The following is a 12,715-nucleotide window of genomic DNA, read 5'->3' as shown; positions in this document are numbered from 1 at the left end:
TCACCTCAGCCTCCCAAAGGTGCGGGATTACAGGCTGAGCCACCGAGCCTGGCTCCATATATCTTCTTTTGAGAAGTGTCTATTCTTGTCTTTTGCCCACTTTTTAATAGGACTATTTGTTTTTTTTTTTTTCCTTTGGGACATTTGAGTTCCTTGTAGATCCTAGATGTTAGGGCTTTGTCAGATATACAGTTGACAAACATTTTTTCCCCAGTCTGTGGGCTGTATTCCAGGCAATTGAGAAAGATGGAATTTTCCCCAAATCATTTTGGGGAGAATGCCATCTTTCTCAATTGCCTGGAATACTTTCAATAGGATTGGTAGCAACTCCTCCTTGTACATTTTGTAGAATTCTGCTGGAAAACCATCCGGTCCAGGATGCTATTTTGTAGGTAGTTTTTCGTATGACAGAGTCAATTTCCTGGGTTGTTGGTCTATTTAGTGTCTTAGTGTCTTCTTGGTTCAACCTGGGGAGGTTGTGTGATGTCAGAAAGTCCTCCATTTCATTTAGGTTATCAAGTTTGTTTCCACATAGATGTACATAGTAATCTCTGATAATCTTTTGTATTTCTTCGGGGTTAGTTGCAATTTAATCTTTTGTATTTCTGATTGTGTTTATTTGGGTTTTTTTCTCTCTTTTTATTGGTCATTTAGGTTAGGGGTCCATCAGTGTTGTTAACTTTCAAAGAACCAGCTTTTTGTTTTGTTGATGTTTTCTATGATATTTTTGTCTTCTATGTCTCATATTTGGGCTCTTATTTTGGTTACTTGTATTCTTCTGCTAAAGTTGGGGTTTTGGTGGTCTTCTCTTTCCAGCTTCCTTAGTGATTTGTTAGGCTCTCCACTTATGATCTTTCCATTTTCTTGATGTGTGCTCATAAAGATATAAATTCCCCTCTTAGAACAGATTTCATAGCATCCCAGAGGTTTTGGTAAGATGTTTCTTTATTTTCATTTGTTCCCAGGAATCTTTCAATTTCTTCTTTGATTTCATTGTTGACCCAGTCATTGTCCAGCAATGCTGTTTAGTGTCCATGTCTTTGTGGGCTTTGGGGTAATGTTGTTGGTTTTGATATTTATTTTTATTCCACTGTGGTCTGAGAATGTGCATGGCAAGATTTCAACCTTATGGAATTTGTTTATGCTTGATTTATGGCCAAGGATGTGATTGACCATGGAGTATGTTCCATGTGGTGATGAGTAGAATGTATATTCTGTGGTTGTTGGGTGGAATAATCTGTAGGTAACTATTAAGTCCATTTGACTGAGTGTCAAGTTTAGGTTCTGGATCTCCTTGTTGATTTTTTGCCTCAATGACCTATCTAAGGCTGTTGGGGTATTCAAGTCCCCTGCTGTAATTGTTTTAGAATCAATATCTTTTTTTAGTTTACTTAGTAGTTGCTTTATAAATGCTGGTGCTTCTGTGTTGGGTGGATATATGTTTAGAATGGATATTTCTTATTGATGGATTGAACCTTTTATCATTATGCAGTGTTTTTTTTGCATCTTTTAAAATTTTTGATAGCTTAATGGTTATTTTGTCTGATATTAAGATTGCAACTCCTTCTTTTATGATCCATTTGCCTGGAAACTCATTTTCTATCTTTTAACTTTGAGTCTGTGTGTGTCCATTGTAGTGAGATGAATCTCCTGGAAGCAGCAAATAATTGGGTCATGGTTTCTTAACCAGTTTGGCACTCTGTATCTTTTCTGTGGTGCCTTTAGTCCATTCACATTCTGGCTGATTGTTGAAATATGATTGTTTATCCCTGTTATGAGGTTCTTATAAAGTTTTTTCTTTGTTTACTTGCTTTCTTTTGTCTTTGGGGTTGATGTACGTGTGAGTTTTCAAGTTTCTTGTGCTATATTCTCTGTTGATTCTGTGCCCTGCTGTTCTCTTGGCATGTGTGTGGTCATTTTTTTTTCTTTCTTCTTTGCTTAATACTTTTTTAAGTGTCTCCTGTAGAGCTGGTCTGGAAGCTGCATAATCTCCTAGGGACTGGATATCTGGAAAGGATTTTAATTCTCCATCACTGATGAAGCTGAGCTTGACTGGATAGGAAATTGTTAATTATGTGTCCTGGTCTTCAAGTTCTGAGATTCTTTCTTTGGCTAGATTAGTTCTGCTTTCCACACTTGTCGTCTTGATAGTTCCTGGATGAAATTTTTTTTTTGCCAAAATTTCTGTTACAAGTCTTTTCAGTGTTGCATCTTGTCTTTCTTGAGTCTTATTCATTTTTTTCCATCCATTTCCTAATCCCTGTTCTATTCTGGGTCCAGTCGCTGGTGACTTCCATTGTTTGGGCACCAAGTTCTGATTTTTCAGTTTTGTCTTTGGTACACTTGATATTGCCTGTGGTCTTCCTTTGGTTTTTCCTCATTTTTGACAGACCTCTTGTTTTTCTCTTTAGTTCTGTTATTCAGTGTCAGTGGCAGAGGCTTTCCCTTCTGATGTTTGCTCAGTCCTCTATTCTTCCCTGATCTGGGCTCTGGATTTCTTCTATTTTGAAATAGGATGGTGAATGGGAAGCTTTGCTGTCTCTTGTCGTTTTTGAAAGTCAAATGAAGTAGAGAATGGGGTGCTAGGATTCAGAAACTACTTGCAAATGACAATGTTTACTTATTGTGGTATGTGTTCCCTGAGACCCACTCTCCATCACCATTCTATATGACAATGCAAAGCAGAAACCAATGCAAAAAACAATTGAACACACACACACACATGCACACACACCCCAAAACAAACTGGGATAACAACAAAGTGAAACAAAACAAACAAAAACAACAAAATCCAAGAAAACTAAACACACACACACATGCCTAGTACAAAGTGAACAGAGAAGAAAAATAGAAAGACTGGGGGGAAAAAAAAGAAATTCAGATCAAATCCTCACACATATATTAACACATACCTTAAACTATAAAAAAGAAAATAAAAAATCCCAGAAGAACAAAGGAGCAAAAACCAACCAGCAACAACAACAAAATTGAAAGATGAACACTCAATCATTCACATACACACAAAAACAGAAAATAACAAAAAAAAGAAGAAACAGAAAAAGAAAAGAAAAAAATTGGGGGGGATGCAGAGCAAACCCCCAAATACATATTCATGCACAAAAGAAAAATATCTTAAAATAGATGAACTAACAAGCAGTCAAAAAATTTTTTTAAATTTTTTCAAAAATTACAAAAAAGGAAAAATAAAACCTGCCCTCTTGTGGCAAGCTCTGTAATTGTTCCTCTATTTGGGTCTCCTGCAGAGCCACCTCTTTCACTCTCTCAGTGTCTGGAGCAGGGAAGGAGGACGGACAGTTGAGGTGGGTGGGCTGCAGCCCTCCTCCCACTCTTGTATGGTTGGGGAGATCTCCTCCGGTGGGGAGGTGTGGGATTGTCTCTTCCCTGGGTATGTAATGTGGGGGGTGCCCCAGCCAGGCCTATCCTGGAATGGAGTTCACCTATTACAACTGATGTTCAGGCTCCGCCTGGATTTGTCCCTTTCAGTTGTGGCTCAGCTATGTGGGTCTGATGTTCAGAGGACTGCTGGGGAGGAGGGGGTTTGGGTCAGTCCCAGACTCACCACTGATCTCTTTGGAGTCCTTTCTTGTCTTTTTCTGGCCACACCCTTTATCCCGTGGCTGGATCAGGGTAGGGTTTTTTTTTGCCTGGAACTTAGTACTCGTTGGGTCTCTCCGAAGTTTATGCTTTCAGGATACTCCCTCTGGGTCATGATCAATATCTGAGTAGTTGATCTGCCAGTTATAGAGATCAGGTCTGCTGCTCCATGGTGAGCAAGTCAGGGCACTTTCCTGCCCCGCCTTCAAGATGGTGGTGGGGTGCCTCTCTTGTCCTCTTCCATGGGACTTTGCCTCTGGAGTCCCTCCAGAGCCCCTGCTGCCAGTGTCCTGCCAGGTGCTGAAGTGGTGAGGCAAAGCCTGGAGCCAGCAGTCCCTCCTGCTGCAATGCTGAGGCAGAGCCTGGGGTGATGGTCTTTCTCCACTGCTTCACAGGAAAACTTTGTCCATTTAAAAAAAAATGGCACTGGGCTTCTGCAACCTGGAAAGAGCCAAGGTCCAAGCAGAGAAGCTGCAGCACCAGCTGTTGCACCTGGGGGTCTGGCCACTTGCTCACGAACCCCCACTTAGACAGTCTCTCCCAGCATTTTCTTCCCAGGGAGTGTTTGTTGATGAAAAAAAAAAAGAGAAAATGGCACTGGGCCTCTGTGTCCCGGGAGTCACTAGGGTCCAAGTCCAGCAGCTGTGGCACCAGCCACTGCACCAGGAGAGCCCTGGCCGCCAGCTCCCTAGCCCTCACTCAGTCAGTCACTCACACACCCACTTGCTAACCAGTAGATACACAAAATTTTCCATACACTCCTTCACTCACACTGGGATTTACATAATCTGACTGGCTCGGCTGTCATCTTCCCTACTTGTCTTGAGCATTGTTTTCATCTGTCATTTAACAATGTCTTCTGAAACTTGCCGATTTTCTTATTGGGTTGTATTAGATCTTATTGATTTAAATAAATGCTCATGCATTTTTATATTAAATGCATTATGTTATAAACACTGCAATATTTTCTCTCCAACTCCCTATAGATCTTATTATGCCTTTTTCCATGAAAAAGTCTTTATTTTTGTTTATTCCCTTTATTCTACCACACTATAAAATATTCTATATTTTAAAAAATGTATTATAGATTTTTAATGCTTACTCTATAATCTATGTAAATATACACAATAGACATAAAAATAATCTATTTTGGATATTTTTTCTATTTCTCAGATAACTGGTGAGTTGAATAGTTCATTCTTATCACATAAAATTTGAAGTCTCATTTTCACTATATTCTAAATTCCAAGTCTTTGTGGGGCTTTTCCTAGATTCTCTGTTCCAGTGATCAGCTTCAAGCCTGCTGCCTGTTTTATAAAAAAAGTTTTATTGGAACACAGCTGCGTCCATTTATATTCCATTATCTATGGCCACTCCCCTGTTACAAGGCAGAGTTGAGTGATTGTAACAGACTATATGGACTGCAAAACTGAAAATATTTACTATATGACCCTTTGAAGAAAACATTTATCAACAGATCTGTTTATCCATCTTTGTACTAACATTTTTCTGGGTTAACAATTAAGATAGCTTCTTGATATGTTTTGCCACCCTGTAACATAAGATCCTGACCAAACCCAATAACAATTTTTTTCTTATTTAAATGTCAGAGCTTTTCTTGTGGATTTTTACCTTCCAAATGCATTTAGAATCACTTTTGAACTTCACTGAAAATTATTGTTTGAATTTGTACTGAGGTTACAGATTTAAACATTTTGAGATTTAAAAAAATTTGTATGTCCCTATATGTATAATCTTCTTATCCATGAAAATAATGTATGATTACTTTTATTTAGGTTATATCTTTTCAGCTGTGTTTAGTAGCTTTCTCCATATGTATTGAGCTACATTTTTGATAATTGCTATTAGAAAATTGATACTTCAGACTGCAATCTTAAATAACTGTCTTATTAATTCTAATTCTTTTTAGCTGATTCTCTTAGATTTTCTAAGGGAAGCATGATGTCATCAGACAATAATGACAGTTTTGCCCATTTTCTGCATAGTATCTTACTTCAGAAACTATTGTTCTGAATATTTCATAATTTTTATTAGAGTAAGTATGCTGTTGCTCTTAGCTATTGTTTCTCAGAATATATTGAGTAAAAATATATAGTCTTTCTCTTTTATGTTAAATTACATCAATATATATTTTTTGAAGTTGAATCTCTTTACAATTGAATACAAACTCATAGGTTTTGATATGTGATGTTATTTTTTGTTTCTAAAAAAGTTCCAGACTTATTAATATTTCCCATTGTGATTGTAGCTTTGCTTAGTTTTCTTTGGATTTTAACTAGATCTTGCTTTATATATTATAAAGTTATGTTGTCATGTGCATTAAGTTCATGATTGATATGTCTTAGATTGTGTCTTTTATCAATATAAAATGTAGAAATTTGAGTGTTCTAGTTTTTTTTTTTAGTCTTGAAGTCTCTTTTTAATATTATAATTCCTCATTCCTTTTTTTTAAGGTTCTTCATTCAGTTTCTATTTGCTTGGGGTGCATCTCTTCTAAATAAGATAGGTTTCACTTCTATGATTGATTTGTACATCTGTAACTTTAAACTGTGTAATAAAACCATTTATAGTATTAGGATCACTAATATGTTTGGCCTTATTTTGTACATTTTAATGGTCTTCCTGACTCCTTATTGCATTTTGAGTTACTTAATTTTTTATTCTTTTCTTTAGTATCTTGGAAATGAAAAATCCTATTTCCTTTTTGTTTTGTCTTCTAACTTTATTTAAAATAACAATAAAGTTATTTTTATACTGAGCTAATTTAATGATGTTTGCAAGTTTCATACATATTATATAATGATTAATTGATAGTAGTTAGCATATTAATCACCTCATGTACTTATCATTTCTTTGTGATGAGAAAATTCAAAAACCTCTTGCCAGGCATGGTGGCTCACGCCTGTAATCCCAGCACTCTGGGAGGCCAAGGCGAGAGGGTTCCCCTGAGCCCAGGGGTTGGAGATCAGCCTGGGCAACTTGGCAAGACCTCGTCTCTACAATTAAAAAAAAAAAAAAGAATATATATATGTGTATATATATATATTTGGCCAGGCATGGTGGCAAGAGCCTGTAGTTCCAGAAATATATAATACATTATTAACTATAGTTACCCTACTGTGCAATAAAACGTAGGAACTTATTCCTTCTGTCTAATTGTAACTTTGTACCTGCTGACCAAGTTCTCTACATCTCCTCTTCCCTAGACCCTCCCCAGTCTCTGGTAATCACTCTTCTACTCTCTACTACTATGAGGTCAATTTTTTAAAAAATCCACATATGAATGAGATCACTAATATTTGTCTTTTGTGTTGGGCTTATGCGCCTTAACATAATGTCCTTCAATTTCACGCATTTTGTCCATGACAATCAAATGCCAGGGTCTCATTCGCTTATGTGGCTGAATAATATTCAACTGTGTAGATACACCATATTTTCTTTATTCATTTATCTGTTGGTGGGCATTTAGGTTGATTTCAAGTCTTGGTCATTGTGAATGATACTACAATAAATGTGGAACTACAGATATCTCTTTGACATACTGGTTTCATTTCCTCTAGATATATACCCACTTGTGGGATGGCTAGATCCTATGGTAATCAATTTTTTGAGATACCTGTACTATTTTCCATACTAATTTACTAATTACATCTGACAAATCTTATTTCTAGATTTATAGAAGATATTCTTAACTTACTGGCAACTATGTTTAAATATCTTTAATATTACTATTTAAAGTTAACCAGTAGTGTTTAACCAGTTTAATATTATTTCTCAAGCATAATATCTTAAGGGTATATAATATAAAATTCCAAAATGCATATGTTATTATAATTTCTTTCATGTTTAAAGGATCCGATTCAGAGATTTTATTTTATATCACATTGTTAAGTGACTTTAGATTTATGTCCTGCTTTTTCTGACTTTCCATTATTTGTACAGATCTCTTTTAGAAATAGTTATGGGCTGTCCTTTTATATAGTTCTGTGTATGTGTGTGTCTGGTAAATAATTAAACTTATTACTTCTGTGCCACCAAAATTCTTGGCAAGACACCATGATAACTTGTGTTTATTAACTTAAAGAATTGTAGGCACCAAGTGCTTGAAAGAATGTTTGAGGTTATCACATTTAATCTTAATAAATCAGTTCACTAATTCAAACAAATTTTTATACTTATGTTTTGAGAACTGTAGTTGGTGCCAAAGAGGAATGAATAAGACTTTTTTCGAGTTGAGAAAGCTCACATCCTAGGGCGTGAGGAGGCACAGACAGAGGCACAGATATATCTGTACAAGAAAGTCATGGGAATATTCCAAGAGGAATACAACCCTAAGGAAGTACCCCCTGGGATGACTCCCAGACCACTTGCTTCCCCTCAGATCCTGCAGTGAATTCTTCCATAATGCACCTGGTTTATGTTTATCTAGCTTCTGCTTGAGCACCAGCTGTGTGTGCTTGGACAGCTGTACTTGTTAGAAAATTTATTCTTATTCAGCCCAAACCCACCTTCCAATCTCTCTCATTTTTGTCCTAATCTTGACTTTTAGGGTTCAACAAACGATATATCAATCTTCACCCACAGTTCTTCAGATGTTTGTCTTCCCAAAGCCTTTTCTTTTATGTTTAAGCAATTTAATTTAAAAAAAATTTTTTTCCCTCTCCCTACTCTTTCTTATATTGCTGCTGTGTAGTGTGCCAATATGGCCCTTAAATTATGCCTACCAAATGAATATAAATTACTTCAGGCATTCCCAACTTAAGAAAACATGCACTGGAACTTATTATCATCTTCTAGACAAAAATACCTCTGCTGATTCCATCTACAATCACATTAACATGCTGTAGCCACATCACACACTCTTATTTGAATGATTTATTAATGCTTGGTCTCTTTCCAAATAAGATGCCAAAAATGTATTAAATATCACAGGATTAAATAAATTAAAAATAAAAATACTGATGGGAAAAACGAAGTAATAATAGTACTTCATATAAGTTCTGACATGAGGTTAGGCCCTCATATAAAATATGCCATTCACTGCCAGAGTCAAGTTTCTATGATTACCAAAGTTAGGACATGTCTTTGTTCCCAAGCCTGGAGTAGTTCACTTTAGCTCATATTAAAATTATGGTTAACTAAAATCTCTAAATCTTTTTCTATAAAGGACTTCAAAGTAAAATACACTAATTCATCTTCCAGTTAGTACATCTTATTGGTTTCTGCTTGATCATGTAACTCAAAAGCTTACCTGACCCACCTGGTGTTCTGCCAGTTGCAAATCTGTTAGTCATAACTTTGTGGGGCCCTGGAGGGAATTGCTTCAAGTCCAAGGATGAAACAAAGTTTCCTTTTTTTTTTTTCTGTTTAACATTGATTTTGAATTGCTTTTACTCAATATTATTATATACAATTTAGTTTTCAAAAGGTTCATCAAATGATTTTCTCATGAAATAGTTGTTTAAATCTTATGGCATCATTTCAATACTACCTTCAAAGATGAAACATTATTTGGACTCTCCAACATTGACACTTAAAGGAATCATGATACTAAGTCATAGGCAAATGGAGAAAAATAGCATCTGGTCTGTTAAGTAATTTTCAGTCATGTTGAAACAAATCATATACATTGATACCTGCAGAAGTACTCCACAAACATATTAAATGACCATGTTTTCCTTTTAAAATATTGGATATAATAAGTGAAAACAAGATAGACATGGGTATTATTCCCCCTCAGTGGCTTTACAACACACCTTAAAAAACAACTGAGGAAGATTAAACTGATTTCACTGATGGTTTCATGCCCTGAAGGAACATAGAATCTTCTAGGAAGGAGGGCATACAACAGGTAGGAAGAGTTAGCTGCTTAAAATACAACTGTGGTATGGGAGTATGTATAGGGTACAGTAGATCAAAGAAGACATAAGTGTATTCATCTGACAGAAGAAGGTCGAGGAAGGACTCAGAAACATTTTATAGAGTTGGTGATTGAATTGGGTCAAGTTTTTTTTTGAGTTGGCGTCTCACTCTGTCACCCAGACTGGAGTGCAGTGGCTGCTCCTGGCCACCACAGCCTCGATCTGCTGGGCTCCGGCAATCCTTCCGCCTCAGCCTTCCAAGTAGCTGGAAATACAAGCATGTGCTACCATGCCCGGCTAATTTTTGATTTGTTGTAGAGATGAGGTCTCGCCAAGTTGCCCGGGTGGTTGTCGAACCCCTGGGCTCAGGCAATCCACTCACCTCAGCCTCCCAAAGTGCGGAATTACAGGCTGAGCCACCGAACCCTGCTCAGGTGTTTTTTAAACAAAGGTAAAAATGAGTATAGTAGAAACAGGGCAGAGTATAAGCACAGGACTCAAAAGGTAAGATTCATGACAGGCAGGAATTTTGGAGTGGCTGAAAAGACGAAAGGAATTAACATGCAGAGAGATGAAGCTGGAAGTGTTAACAAGAACTGGGTCACGAGGTCATTGTGTACCATGCTGAAGGTTTTAGACTTGATTTTTCTCAGAGGGTTGCATGTTTTCCCACAAATTAGGTGGCTGGATTCTGAAAGTTATATTTTCAGATTTTTATTAAAAGCCAAAATTGAAATATTCTAAATTGAAGGTATCTCCAGTAGATAAGAAGGCCTGATTTATGCTGCTTAAGCTCCCTAAATGTGATCTAAGCTTGCTGCTGTGTGTCTAGCTGCCAAGCTACTATCCTATCCCTTCATTTCCAGTGTTATGTTATAGCCACAAAAATAAGTAACTTAAAATCAAGTTTAGTAAAGAAATTGATGGTGAAATTCTAATAAAAAATTAAAATAAAGGTTACTGGAGATTATGGATTCACTTTACTGACATTCAAATAGTTTCTAATGCTGTTTTCAATATTTGAAGATACATCATAATTTGAAAATACATCAATATTTGAAAATACACCATAATTCAGTGAGAATTTATCATTTGTAAAATTTTAAAGAACATTTACCTGTGAGCAAAAATGTGGATTCTCTAAGATATTAATTAGAAAAAAAATGCAGATAATCTTTGAGTATTTAAAGGAAACCGCAGGTTATAGCTACCCTTGTTAACAGATGTCTTAGGAAAACAAGATAGTTCTGACTTCTAAAATAATGCAGTTGTAGTTGATACTTGTTTGAACATAAAATTCTATTAAATCTACATGTCTTAGGCACTGCCTTTTCAGAATCTTCCTTTTTCTTCTATTTTAAATTTCTTTGTTATAACCCATTGCCAATATAACTCATATATAAACCATATATATACACACACAGACACACACACACACAAACACACACACCCCACTATCCTCAGAAGAAAATGCCAAAAAGTAGACAATAGCAAAAACGAAATTTGAAATAGCTTAATAGCTTAGGAAGTGCCTTGCAAAAACTTCTTCCTTACTTGAAGTAAAAGCACCAAGAAGTGCACATGTAATTAAGATGTTTAGAAAAAAGATGGGCGGGGGGGGCTGTCAGCATTCATTTCTAAATTTTCTAATGCTGCAAGTTCCTGAAAAGTGTGGTTTTAAAAATATACATACCATTGTTTTTGTTTTTCATGGAAACAGTATACAAGTTTTTTTTTTTTTTTTTAAATAGAACCAGGTAGCATGTGTTTTTCTTTGGGACATCATGTTTTATACATCTTACAATGTTTGAAATAGTAAAACATTAATTTGAAAAAATTGAAGTCATATTTAAGCAACAGTGTTCTAAAATATGAGTCTTAAAGAAAATAGATCCACTAAATGTTTTTGTTGAAGCAAGTTGTAAAATCTCAGACGCATATAGAACACAGCCACTTTCTATTCTCAAGTTGCTTACTTTTCAAATAAAGTAACCTCTGAATCTGCCTAGGAGGATGGACCTCTTGCAAAATAGAAAGGGAAAGACAACAAAGTAAACATGAGTGTTATTTTCTTTGAAGTAGATTTTGCATAAAAGTGGCACAAGGTAACTGTTGTCAAAATCTTTTGAATGGCATCTGCAATCTGAAGACTTGAAAAAATATTATTTATACCAAATTTATTTATACAAATCTGTTCTGTGGTTTGTGAGAAATAAGTCCGATCTCCCTCTTCCCCCAAAGGATGCTTGGTCTATATGCTAACCTGCTGAATTCATCCTTCATGCAATTCCAGTTTATTAAAGAGGTTAAAAATTTATAAAACTCTGATGGGATATGGTTTTAATGCTTCATCACACTACCCATCATTTGCTTTTCAATCTAGATCAGAATGATCTTTCCTACTTCCCTGCAATCACCTACCTGCACAGCTAATATTTTCTGAATACTCTTCTGAGAGTCTGTCTGGAAGTTGGCCAGCCTCATCTGGCTGAAGAGGACCACCAGTTTGAAGTGCTCCTGCCACTGCCCATGCGTCCTTCTCTGCAGCTGACAGAGCTAAAGGGAAGAGGGAGGGGAGAAAACACAAGTCAGAGGAGGAGAGGAAATTAATGGCAGTGTTCAAGAAGAATGATGGAGGGAAATATAGAAAGCAGTCAATAGCCCATTCTGCACTGTACGGACCTGACAGGAATTTCACAGTCTCTTGATTTTTCAACCCACTCATGTGCATTCATCAGAAACCAGTCACATCTGGCCGCCAGGATGGGGGGTTAATTTTCTCTAAATGCCTCAGCAGTTTTGTTCTAGCTGAGGCAAACTCTGTGACTGCAAAGCTGATGAGTAAAATATTTCTACTTCACCCAGTTTAACTCAAAACCGATAGCCTCAGGACATATTGAACCTTTCTGGAAAAAAAATCGTCTTTTGAAGCTGTTTTGAATGGCACATCAGGTCAAGCCAAAGTTTAAAAATGCAACTTTAAGACTTTGATGGACACCATAGCTGATTTTTTTCCTCGTAAGGCTTACCACTGCTTGGCAATGTGTGCTTTAGAGCATGACAAAACTAAAGAGAATTAACTTAGCCATCAACAGCTGAGGGAGAACAATAACAGGAAAGAAATTTCCAGCTAGAACTCCCTATTAATCTACCTCCCTCTGACCATGTGACATGGAAACATCTCACTGCACTGAAGTACAGTGGACGCAGTGTTTAGA

At 36.4% G+C, this 12,715-nt stretch overlaps 1 long non-coding RNA gene across 1 annotated transcript in view; it reads right to left on the bottom strand.

Moving 5' to 3' along the window:
* Positions 1–12,077, bottom strand: part of LOC110596105 — a 55,726-nt gene extending 43,649 nt beyond the window's left edge. The window contains exon 1 of the long non-coding RNA XR_002482278.1: positions 11,919–12,077. This is a non-coding gene — a long non-coding RNA (uncharacterized LOC110596105). The remainder of the gene's footprint in view (positions 1–11,918) is intronic.
* Positions 12,078–12,715: the final 638 nt, after the last annotated feature.

The sequence above is a fragment of the Carlito syrichta genome, unplaced genomic scaffold (assembly GCF_000164805.1).
Source record: "Carlito syrichta isolate Samal-C Ts95f unplaced genomic scaffold, Tarsius_syrichta-2.0.1 Scaffold99870, whole genome shotgun sequence".
Classification (NCBI taxonomy): Eukaryota; Metazoa; Chordata; class Mammalia; order Primates; family Tarsiidae; genus Carlito; species Carlito syrichta.
Note: the sequence above shows the minus strand (reverse complement) of the source record. Positions and strands in the feature narration are given on the sequence as shown.